This window comes from Xiphophorus maculatus, chromosome 14 (genome assembly GCF_002775205.1).
Source record: "Xiphophorus maculatus strain JP 163 A chromosome 14, X_maculatus-5.0-male, whole genome shotgun sequence".
Lineage (NCBI taxonomy): Eukaryota > Metazoa > Chordata > Actinopteri > Cyprinodontiformes > Poeciliidae > Xiphophorus > Xiphophorus maculatus.
The window spans coordinates 24,460,806-24,474,027 of record NC_036456.1 but is presented as its reverse complement, the minus strand read 5'-3'; the positions used below and the strand labels follow the sequence as shown (position 1 = coordinate 24,474,027).

Sequence of the window (13,222 nt, the reverse complement as noted above, 5' to 3'; positions counted from 1 at the left end):
ATTGAAATGCATGTGAACATTAACATGTGAAGTGACTTTGTGAAACATCAAGGCTAAAGAAAGGAAACAATATACAAGCATAAATATATTTATATGACAATATAATCAAAGTTATATGAAGATTTAACTATTTTTAAATAGTTATGGAGGAAATAAAGAAACTAAAATAATATGGGATATGAAGCCTAGGCGCAAATTCAAACTGGAAGACTCTTTTATCCCCACTGGGACCCGTTAATTGAAGCGACCTGCCCACAATCGTCGACCTATCAACGCCGGACCAAGCCACGTCACGTCCAATCATCGACCAAGTCCCAGCTGATAAGGACCTTCATTCATGGCGTCCTTCGCTCTCCAGCCGAGCTCAACCCACCACCACCCCTTCTCCTCCATTCGCCCGGTCCTGAGGCCCGCACCCTTCTTCAACCTCCACCACCAGTGCCGGGCCCCGGGGGATGACGTTCCTAACAGCATCGGGGATGCTCATCTGAAGCCTATCGCTAACGCTGCGATAACCGTTATCCCCAGCCGGGGCCCGAGCGCCAAAGACTTTAAATTCTGTTTGTCAATAAACTCTTCTAATTGTCTTCTCATCTCCGTCTGAGTCTCTCCAGATTGAAGTATATATATATTGAAGAATAATAACAGTTTAAATTTCTTCTCACTCCTTTTTGAACAAATTCAGGAAAAAAAAATATTGATTCTTAAGCTGCAAAACTGTTTTTTGTGCATACATTTTTAATAAATGTGTTCCTGCTTCTTAAAATTGATTTGTTCAAAATACAAAATTTCACTTTCACTGCATCAAGATATCGGCTGTAACAGCTGAAGAAACCAATCTTGGGTCAACTGGAGCAGTGATCCCAACCCTGGTCCTCAGAGCCCAAAGTCCTGCAGGCTTTAGGACTTTCCCTGTAGCCACATAAATGATTCAATGATTAAAACTCCTCAGCAGAACCTGATGGCCTGCAGAGGAGCTGATGCAATCATTGCAATCAAGTTGTTAGAGCAAAGTCACATTCAAGTCATGGAGGATGTTGAACTCTGAGGATCAAGGTTGGGGATCTGAACTAGAACCGTCCTTAACCCTCACTATGAGTTCGGTGATCTGTTCATCTTCTGCTTCCTCTTCTTTTGTTTTAATAACATAATGATGAAGAATCAAACCAATAATCAGTGCAGCGATCAGAACGGCTACAAAAATCAGTCCAACATGTTTGTTTCTGCTTCCATCTTCTTTTCTTTCCTCCTCGTTTTCTGTAAAACAGAATCAGAGATTCACTGATCTGAACATTAAAACACTTTATGCAGCTTCCTTCTTTCACTGGAATATAGAAACCATGAAAACTCACCTGTAGGAGGCGCTACATCCAGGAAGACGATCCCAATGGGGTCAGAGGTCAAAGCGCGTCTCTTCCTGCCAGATGATTCTCTCTGGAAAACTCGACACTCGTATTTTCCCGAGTCGCTGGTCGTCACGTTGCTCAGAAGCAAAGACACGTCTCCGTCCTTCATCCGTCTGTCCTGCAGCTCCACCCGCTTCCTAAAAGATGGATGCTGGTTCTCTGGGTCAGGCTGCTCATCTCTGAACAGGAGGACATCTTCTGGTTCCAGGTCCGGTCGGGTCCATTTCACAGCCACAGCAGGTTTGTTGTTGGGGAGTCGGCATGGCAGAGAGACGTTCTGTCCAGGAACAGCTGAGATGTTTTTATGAACTACAGGACAGAGAAAACAGAACAAAAAGGTCAGAGGTCAAAGTGAACCGGCCCACTTCCACAGCAGCAGCTGAGACCAAGGAGAGACACTGGACTCTGACCTGGACTGGAACAACAGATCTGGGGCCTCATGTTTAAAGGAGTGCACAGTTTTCACACTAAAACGGAGAAATTTAGAAAAGTGCGGCGCACAAAAAGTTCAGATGCATAAAGCCCCATAAACTAAAATGTACCGGTGCTGCGAGTACCAAACCCTGTGAGAGTCAGGAGACTCGGACCGTGGAGATCATGGCCCTGAGAAGCTGTGGTAGTCGTCCTTCATTTACATTTCTAAAATTTATGCACTCACAGCGCTTCACTGTGGAGGAGGAGCTGTAGCCAAGAGCAGGGAAAAGGTGTGAGCAGCACGTACAAGATGGTGATTGTCAGCACCAAGAGCCTTCTCCTGACTCTGGTTGGTTGTTTGGCTGAGAGTTTTATTTGCTTACAGATGCACATAGAAGTGCTGCATGTTTTGCTGTCAGCAGAAAATCCACTTAACCCTTTACTTTCATCAGCCTGTGGAAATGTATTCTTCCATCAGTCCAGTCCTTTACATGGCCGAACTCAGGGATGAATCTAAAGGGGCCCGTGTCCCTATAGACCTGGAACTGGCCCAAGTATTGAAGAGATACTAAATATGTTTCTGATGATGATATATGCTGGCACAGAAACTGTAACTAATTTATCCCTTGAACCAATTTAATGTTTTACCTTCACAGTTTCACTTTAATAATGAAATAAAATTAAGATGTTGAACTTTTGTCTTCAGCAGTATTGTGATAGAATCACAGTTTTCATCTATTAGATCAGCTGACTTCCCAGGTGAATTTGATCTAGAATCACCACTCTATGGTGAGGTCAACTTACTGACCTCTAGTGCTTAGAGATGGGATCAAACATAAGTTTTAATAAAGAGAGGCTAAAGCATTTCACTAAAAAACAGTTTCTATTTATGCTCAACAAAGACCTAAAAAGTTAAAAGTAAAAAAAAAACTCTGACCAAATAACTCACCGTTGAGTCGACATTCTGTAGAGTTGAATCCATCTTCAGTTTTCACGTCACACAGATACAGACCAGAGTCTTCAGTCCTCAGTCTGGACACATGGAGTCTGATTCGTCCTTCTCTGAGGACGTCTTTGTCAATCTGGACTCGTCCTGAAAACTGTTCATCCTGAGAATCTCGAATCTCAACACCTTCATGGACCTGATACAGAACCAGTTCTTTATGAGGAGCCACCAAGCTGCAGTAGATGAACAGTTCCCTCCAGGATCCCCGAGTCTTGGTGGTGAAGGTCCACTCCAGAGTGATGCTGTGGTTCTCCTCTGCCTGATAGCTGCTCTGTGTCACATTCACTACAAATGTTGCTGCTGAGGAGACAGAGAGGGAAAGAGAGGAGCAGACACACTGAGAACTGGAACATGGGAGTCTTTCAGCTCCATCTAGAGAGCTTTCTGTCACAAAGACAAGATGGAGACTGACCACAGAGACATGAGCTGAGGATGAGGAGCAGCAGGATCCTGGAGATCATCTTCATCCTGAGAGAGGAAGAGGAGGAGAGGCAGCAGGACATCAGAAACATCATCAAGTCCAAGAGTCCAGTTGTTCCTTATAATAACTGGACTTCTGGTTAGGAAAAGAAAAACAATGTTGTAAAAGGAGTGAAATTATTCTGTTATAATTCATGAGGAGAAAACACCAGAGAGTGAAATCTGGGAATAGTTTGTTGAGTTTTTTCTAAGTTTTTCACATATTTTTCACACTTTTCAAATAAAATGTGACAATAATGTTTATTTTTGAAAACAACATTGCAAACGAACCATAAAGAAACTAAAGCTGAAGCTGTGAAGAGAATCATTCCTCTATAAGGAAATCTGCTGTGCTGCATTTGTGTTTGTGTGATTCTCAGCAAATATCCAGTTGGTCGAAACACAAAGAGACAAAAAGATTTAATCCTAAAGACTAATCTCTAGGATTAAATTTAATATGAATCATTTTACTAAACTAAACTAATGAGACATCTTCATCCTGAGAGAGGAAGAGGAGAGGAGGCAGCAGAACATCAGGAACAACTAAAATATCTGGTCTTTCCTCAGACACGTTTTTTTTTCTGTACTTAGTTTCTATTAGTTTTTCTGCACTGCTGAAGATCTATACTTTTATTTTACAAGATATTAACTGTAAACATTATGATGCTCACCTGATCGGCTGTGAATGCACCGCCTGCACTGAGGTCCGCTGCTGCTCCGCTCACACTGCCTCAGAACAGCGCCGTCAAAAACTTATACAGGCGGTTACTTCACTGACGTCACTGACCCTTTCCGCCTCTTAGCAGACGGTGCGTCCACATCCGATCATGTGAGCAGCATAAACCTGTTTTATTTAATTTTCGGTCATTTATTGAGACAATCTGCTACATAACAAGACAGAAACTTTAAGGACCAGGAGTTAGAATAACAACCTAGTAAATAAACACAGGAACGTCGTCAGATAAGTTAAATATGAGTGAGTGAATTCTACAAATTACTAATTTCTGCGTGTCTTCTTTTAACACGCTTCTGTTAGAGGCAGACGCGCGTCCGCCACCAACAGAAACTCTAACAGTCTCTGTTAGAGTCTAACTCTGTTAAAGGCCTTTAACAGAGGCAGAATCGCGCCTCAGCCTCCGATGCAGAAGCGCGATTCTGCCACTAACAGAGTCATATTTTCATTTAGTGAAGTTACTCAAAGGGTGGAGTAGCAAGACATTTTACTCAAATAAAAGTAAATAGCATGATAGAGTAAAACTACATCCAAAGGTATTTTGTCCCCAAAGATTTTTACTCATTTTTGGTGGAATATGTAAAATTTTAGTGGTGGAAAAAATGAAGCCAAACATAAACTTTGATTAATTGTTAATTAAAGTCAACAGCATTTGTCGTCTGCCTGTTTTATGGCTTGATAGGAATCAAGTTATTCAGACACTTAAACCACATTAAGCTATGAATGCTGGGGATGCAGTTCCTATAGTCCACTGGTGAAACTGGAATCCATCAGGTGTCTGTCTGTGGGAAGTCGTGACAGTAGCACCACAGGCAGCACCGATCTGTAGTGGGTTGGTGCGATCCTTATTGTTACAGAAACAGTTTATCCACCATCATCGATAGTCATGCTAACTAGCTGAGCTTTCATATCAAGCATCCCTGTGGTGAACCAGCTGTAACAAAGCAGAGACAAAGTAGGAGGGTTTGTGCAGCACATACACAAAGTGATTGTTAGCGCTATAACCTTCCTCATGGCTCTGATTGGTTGTTTCTGACAGAGCAGTGTATTTCTGCAGATCGTAGTAGGACCATAGAGCAGTGGAGCTGGATGTTTTCACAGAGTGTCTCATGTTATGCTGTCAGGACATAGTGATAGTTTTTAGAAATAAGATGTTTCTTTTTTTTAGAAAAAACATCTTATAGCTCTAAGATGATTAAATAATTAAATCATAAAAGGATTTAAACCAACTGAAAAGTTTGAATAACTGAATAAAATACATTCATCAACAAATAACAAGAATCTTTGTTAGATAATTTAAAGCAAATTATTTCTGATTCTAACAACAGTTCTTGTTTTAAGGTCCAGGGGCCTCATGTAGAGCGTCCGTGCACACAAAAAATGGCGGCATATTTTACGCACAAGTCGGCATCTATAAAAATTAATTTTGCATCAAAGTTTGAGTAAATATTCGCACACATCTTCATCAAACTATAAAGTGTCAAAACTCAACTAAATCCACTGAAATCTGACTACAGTCAGTTAGTTAGACCAAGAAGCATCAAACATGATGTTAATTTCATTTTTAAAATATTTTATTGTTTAAACGTAAACGATAAAACTGATCAACTGATCAAACTGATCGCATTTATTGCTTTTAGGAACCCTCTCACACTGAGCGCTGCAACTCTCAAAGGGCGGGGTAAACAATTCGTCACATGGTTGCAGCGCTAATAACATTCACTATCTAGACACATGTTATCTACACTCTAAATCCTTCTTGCTCCAGGCACGACGTCGAATAGGACACGTTGTATAGCTTCAAAGCAACGGCTTTGTAGCACAAAGAAGAACAGAGCAGAGTTTATTGCAGGACTGTAAAACTCTGCTGGAAGCAACTAACACCTCCATCTCCCAGGGAGTCCTGCAGGGTAACAAATTCTGCTGGGAGTATTTGTCACCTCTATTTCCCAGGGAGGTCTTAGGAAGGAATCAAAGTTATTTAACACACAGAAACATTACTTATACTAAGAGTAAAAGAGAAAAAGCATATAAGTAAACATTATCTAAATGTAACTACAAAGCTACATGATACAACGAATATTTGATAATACTAGTAATACAATTTACCCAACAACCAACAAAGCTAAAGCAGGTCAAGTGTAACTTAATTAAATGACCAAAAATAACCAAACATGTTCATTTAAACTCAAAACAACTCAAAAGAAAAAAATAAATACTAAAGAAGTACCAAACTCCTCAAGCACAATCTTCTAGCAGAACAAAGTGGGTCAGCTGAACAAAAGACTTCAAATCTGCCCAAAACAGTCTTCAAAAAGGCTAACAAGCAAGCAAAGTGGTCAGCTCCATAAAAGCTGCCCCACTGGAGGAATGGTTGCAGAGTCTTTTATAGGTGGGCCAATATTGATTGGTACGGTCATCATCTGCTGGTCCAATGTGGTTGCTGCTCCACAGCCAATCAGCAAAGTGTGCTCCCACATCTGAACCTGCATAAGAGAGACTGGACAGCCTCTAGAGACCGGGCCGAATCAGACCCACTGCAGCTGTATCATCTGCAAACTTTGGATCCCTGTCAGAGAAGTGGATGGCTGCACAGTCATGGGTGAACAGTGTAAACAGAGCCAGACTGAGCACACAGCCCTGTGTTGTGCCTGCACTGAGAACCAGGGTGGAGAACCATTATCACCACCTGAGAATGGTTGGTGGGAAACACCAACACACATTGATGTTGAAAGTCCCATGTACGTCTGACATATAAAGAAAAAGGGACTCACTACAACAACTAGATAAAAAGGTCAAAGAGCATCACATTTCACAGGTCAGGAAAAAGTTTTAATTTAGAGAAAAGGGAGCGGGAAGTAGGCTAGTTATGCTAGCTTGACTTTGACAACCTTAACATGTAGATGTGCTGAGGAATTTGGTGTATCCGGTTCTGTTAAAAACAAAGGCAACTCTCTGACAGTTCATCAGTAGTGCAGGTGTTTAAATTGGCTAATCAACCACTGCTGTGTTCAGATAGCCACTTATTAATAATCGTAAATAAAACATCAAGCCTGAAAATGTAATACTTCATGTATGGGAATAGTTTGCACGTTTTTTGGTGTTGATTTCTGACACACTAGTGAAGCTATTGTCGGTCAGTTGCTATGACAATGGGTCTGTATCTAGCGTAGCCAATAGATGAACAAGAAAAAAAGAATATGAGTCTTTTTGAGTTGTTCTTCAACAGTTCTGCGTCATTTGGGCTTTCTGGGCTTCCATACAAAGGTAAAATAGTACAACATGCTGGGGTTCTATTGACCCAGAAAACCTGATCAGGTTATTCATTTGTTCACGAGATATTGACAAGTTTGACTTAATAATTCCTGATTCAACTAAAGAAAGTTGAACATTGTAAATAATCTCATTAATAATATTGTAATTTTTGATAATTACATAAGCCAACTATTGATACAAATTCTGATTCTCAAGAAACAGAAAATGTTTCAGAAAACAAAACAACACAAAGACAGAATAAACCGTAAAAGTTTTATTTTGCTTGGCCAAAGAATAGAAGAAAGTTTTGCATAGATGATTCTTTCTTATGACTCATTCAGTCTGATCTTATTACAGAGAGACAATCCAGTTGCTGTTTGCTTGTCGCTTCATTCCTTAGGTTGCATTAAAGAGAGAAATTATAGGAAGTAAAGAAGCAGAAATATCTTTGGGTTTTCTGAAGGTTAAAAAGGCAGGAAAACAGAAACAAAAATCACTGACCCTCCACTGGTTCTGTTTTAAATCTGGCCTCTTTGGGAACCTCACAGTTTTCAGGGTTTCTTGGCGCAGACAGAAGGCAGATTGTGATTAGACCCCAAGTCATCCCAGCACTTTGCACCTAGGAACAAGAAAAGAAATCACACATCACATCATAAAAACCCTTTTGCCACAAGAAAAATAATATAAGCTCCAGCTGTAAATTCAGTAAATGTTTATGCAGGTCAACTAAAAAGTTCACATGCACAGTAAATTAGTTTTACCCATGAGTCATCTTACCAACCAAAAAAACAGAGTGGGTTGATATTTTCTTATACCTGAATAGTTTATCTGTAAACAGCGCTGGTTGCCTCCATCTTTATTATTCTGTCCAGAACACCAGTGTGTGTAGTCGAAACGGCTTCCATTGCTACACAACCAAATGCTCTCCTGGAAGACAACATACAGCAGATGACACTTTTTATTCAATGTTTCACAAAATACACAACAAATAAAATGTACTGGCAACAATACCTCCTGTGCATTAGTGCCTCCAATCCATGCTTGTTTGGCCCCGTGACCTGCTGCAGTTACTATAATCTGAATCTGATTGTACTCGTTCAAGTCCTGAACTGATGCAAGGTTTGCCCCCATGGACAGACAGTTTCTCTACAGACACAAAAGTTAGAAGTAGCTGGATTTCTTCAGCAAAGAACAAAAGAAATTAAGAGCACAATGTTATTGGAAATCACCTCGGCTCTTGCCCAAGTTATGCTTTTTTGAACATATTGAAAGCAGCGACTATTGATCAGAGTCCAGCCAGAAGGACAAGAAAGAGATCTCTGGAGCAAGTCAGTTTGTTCTGATGGCAAACAAATTCAGATCAAGAGGTGCATGTGGAATTACTCTAAAAATTTCTTATTTTGTCAACATTATACTGTATACTCTCTCACATATATATATTTATATAGCTATCCAGTCAGTTATATAGCTGACTGGATAGCTCAATAGATAAGGCATCAGTATATCACCCGAGAGGGCGGGGGTTCAAATCCAGTCTGGGTCCTTAGGCAAGACCCTTCAAGCTACTGCCTACCTCATACCATGAGAGATACTAAGATGCATAACATGACGGCTCAGACAAGGTCTGCATCAGGTGTTGGGGAATCAGAGCACCTTGATGACAAATGGGTTACTGGAACAAGACGGAAATGTGGATCTGTTGGAATGCTACTACTCAAGTAACCCTAATCAGAGAGGTTACATGCAAAGACTGGTGAAGGAATGGTTACTTCGACGAGATACAACACAAATGCTACGGCAAAACTACAACCACACCCAGAAGTTTCTGTGGTTTCTCACTCAGAGTGTCGGACTCAGTCAGTCGGAAGTTGTGAAAACGGCTGGAAAAAGCACAGTGCATCAGTGCAAGTGCATCTCACACAGTTGTACAAAAGTGAAACCACAGTGTGACCACTGTTACAGTTACGGACTCTCACTGTGCATTGTGAAAACGGCTGGAAAAAGCCTGATGCTTTGGTCTCACCCAGCCTTATTCTGAAGAACAACCACAGGTGAACAAAAACTTGACAAAACAGCACGACTGTAACAAGGCAGCATTTGTGGGTGGAGTTACAGTGAGGATGAAAGTGGAGGCAGACTAAGGTGGAAGCAGCAGTGGTTTATTCTTCAATCAGCATCAAGAACAAGTCCACAGGTGAAACTGCTGCCTTAAATATTCCCAGCTGTGAAGAACCAAACCACCTTTAAATCTCAGAGGATCTCAATTCACCAACCTCCACCTATTTGAATAAAATACCTTTTACCAAATACAAACATCTCTATTTACTTTTTTATAAATATTTCATGTTTTATCCTTACACCATAAGAACGATTATGAAACACCACAAAAACCCACAAACAATCCCCTCCCCTTTTTTCCATGACCTCATTGCACCCCTATTGCAGTATTTATCCAAACTCCCTGGAGACGACACAGAAAAGAAATGCTAGTTTCAGCTCCTCCACACTTAACAGTTTATGTACAAACATAGACTCAAGCTTCACCCACCAGCAGCTGTTTGCTCTGAGTAAATATTATCCTCCCTCCACAGGAAACCACCTCACTTCTCTTTCTGTTAGAAAGAAGGCTACATTCTTTCTAACATGGGAGGTGATGAGGCCTTGTCCCTCAACACCTCCCATGTTTTACTGATGTGTGAAGATGATATTTTACCTGATCTTCTGTAATTTTCATTTACTTTTATTCATGTTAAGTTTTATTTTATCTTATTTATAATTAAAAATGGTATGCTCTTTACAATAGTATCTTAGAATCCATCATAAATGAAATATAATTGTGTGTTTTTATCTCTTTTCTGTCTCATTATTAAACAAAGAATTCAGGATTTTTTTTGTTTGCCTCCTTTGTTTGTTACAGATGTATGAAGCTGTCTGACTTTTAGTTGTTTTATTTTAAAATATATATTATTTTATAACTCTTGAGATAATCCCATAGACTTATAACTCTGCTATAGTGATGGAAAGTTTGACTCTTTTCAGAGAGACGGATCTTGTCCCACGGCTCCCAAATGGCTCTTAATTTATTATCAACTGGAGACACAATTTGCTCAACTTAGCAAATATGAATGTTTTCTATATTATAATTCTTCTGCTGTGTCCATCTTGATCTTAACCTCCTGAGACCCTGCATCCTCATATGAGGACATTACATTTTTGTAAACACAGATGTAAATAATAACATTGATTGAATGGTCTTATCGTCACACAGATAGACCCAATGTCCTCGTCTGAGGACATTGGGTTTTGAGAAAACCACTTATTGTAGAAAGCTGAAATTTCATTTTTAGGCCAATTGGGTCCTTATGATCCCAAATGACAAGGAGAAATGTATATGCAAAAACAGACCCATTGTCCTCATATGAGGGCATTGGTTTTGACATAGTTCAAGAGCACATAGAAAGCTAAAATTTAATTTCAACTAAAATTAGGTCATACTAATCCCAAATAGTAAGGAGACATAAAAAATGCACATCAAACAAAAGCCCGGGTCTCAGGAGGTTAATCTTAATGTCAGCCTGGAGGATTTGACCAACTTCATCTGTCAAACTGTGTTTCTGAACACAGGTTTGTGTTGAAAGTGTTTGTTTGACTGCATGGTTTAAAACCATATGTCATATTTCTGCTGGGAGTGAGCAGTTCTCTTTTATTTCTTTATGGAGCAGCTGGTTCCTGCCCGGTTCACCTTCCCATTGTCAGCTTGATGTTTAGTGATTAGTCCGATTGATAGTTAGATTACCTTTCTTGACATTCTTGTCCTCAGAACTGAAAACATTTTGGTTTTGAAAACATATGTCCAACCTGAACATCACTGGTCCTGCAGACTTTTTGCTGCAACTGATAAAGTTTCAGTTCTTCCTCTTACTAACAGCTCCTGCCTCAAAAAACAAGCTGGTCTCTAATTTGTATCATTTAGACTCATAAAGCTGACATTTCAATGATCACCTACCTAATTTTATTACAGTTACATAAAATAATTACATATTATTTTATCTGTAATACATTAAATAATCATTAGATTCTTTAATGTATTTGTTCTCTGATGAATGTGAGGTTGAAGTCTTGCACTAATTCTGTCTGTTTTTCCTTGAAGTATTGAAATGATGAGGATTGTTTTCTTTTGTACAAATATAATCACTAAATCAAACTGTAACTTCTGACTTGTTGGATCAGGAATGCTAACTGATTAAGTGTTAAATAAAAAGTCAAATGAATTAGGATTTTTTTTCCATGATTCCGTCCAAAAGTTAAAGGAAACTAAGATCATCAGAAGAACTTGAATGTAAAGTTTCTGTTTCTGCTCCTTTATCTAGAAATAATGAACTTTTATGGTTTAATTTTCTGTTCATTTGTCTGTTTTTCTCTCCGTCACCATGAAAACTTCCAGCCTTCACTGACAAGCAATAAAAATGTTTCTGTTGTTTAATGATTAATTACAAGATTTCACTCTCCTGGTTACAAACTTTTATTTTCGGAGGAAATATTTGCTTTTGTTTCATGTTTTAAATGTTTTTGGTACAGTTGGTGCCTTTAGTAAATGAAATATGTCACTTTGGCCGCTATATAAGTTTATGTGATAACTGTTACCACATAACTGCATGAAAGCTATAAAGAAAGACTGTAAATATGTTCAGCCTTTGTAGGCAGGAAATATTTAACAAATGCCTGCAGTAAGACACGGTCAGCATGAGCTGGTTTCAGGTTTCAGAGTCGTTTGTTTGCAGTAAACATCAGCCAATGGTAATGTGAGGTGTGGCTTTAAGCTTTGGGAACTGAAAGCTGATTCTGTCTCTGCATTAGAAGCTTCAGCTCCAAGCGAGGTGAGTCTCTGTTTTTTCCTCTGTAAAATTTACATAATATATAAATATTATGTTATAAATAACTATTAGCACCGTGTAGATTTTTAACTTCAGGTTTAACATTTCATGTATTTTTCGATAGAAGAAAAATTATCTGCTTCTAATCAGCCTTATCAGTTCCAGGAAATAAGGAATAAAATTATGTTGGTAAATTATATCTTATTAAATCTTTTCTCTAATTCACACGTCGGTATAAAATGAAGTAAAATCACCTCAATTTCGCAAAAACTCTTTCAGTCACATATCAGATTATTGTTTGTAAAGAGAATGAAGTCAAACTGGATTTAATGCCTGGTGACTCTGTTGCTGCTGTTGGTGGTGGTGAGATGTAACCCTACGGTTACATATCTGAAAAAGGTGGAGCGATCTACCTAAGGCAGGGGTGTCCAAACTTTTTGCAAAGAGGGCCAGATTTGATAAAGTCAAGATGCGCGGGGGCCAATAGTTTGTTCGGACATTTTTTAACTACAAAAGTTTCATGCAAATACACACCGTTATAAAACAATTTTCATTGTCACAATTATCTTTATTTTTCAAATGACAAAATAACCAAATATAAACCACTCAGGCAGATGAGAACAACTCTAAAAACACAAATTCTGCTTTTCTTTCATATCTGGAGAGTCAGATAACATTGAACAAACTGTATAAAATACCTTAAATTTACATGAGTTTAAAAATATCTTTGCCTCAAGAACATTTTAAACAGGAGTTATAAGTAACGCAAAGTTGTCTGTTATTATTAAATCTTAAAACAAGTGAATTTTGCTCGTCATTTACAATATCTTTCAGAAAGTAATAGTTTGTATCACATCTACAGGTTCATAACCAAATCTTACTCAAGAGTTTAATAAAAATAAGTGCCATAAATCCAAGTGCATAAATGTTCTTTTGGCTCTTCACTGCTGATAGTGACAGACGTTGCCGTTCAAAACACTCAGTTTCATGTCCTCAACTCTCAGTGCCACACTGTTACTGCCAGGCAAACATTTGCAAATTCTTGCTTCTTCTCAGGGCAAATGTTCTCCACCAT

General features: G+C 39.0%; 1 protein-coding gene and 1 long non-coding RNA gene across 4 annotated transcripts in view; one reads left to right on the top strand and one right to left on the bottom strand.

Moving 5' to 3' along the window:
* Positions 1-13,222, top strand: part of LOC111611189 — a 99,369-nt gene that overhangs the window by 58,418 nt on the left and 27,729 nt on the right. The gene's annotated exons all lie outside the window — the stretch shown is intronic.
* On the bottom strand, positions 3,015-7,865 carry LOC111611217. The gene is made up of 3 exons (XR_002753936.1): positions 7,775-7,865; positions 3,239-3,294; positions 3,015-3,126 (listed from the first exon to the last, which is right to left on the bottom strand). It is a non-coding gene; the product is annotated as an uncharacterized LOC111611217 (long non-coding RNA).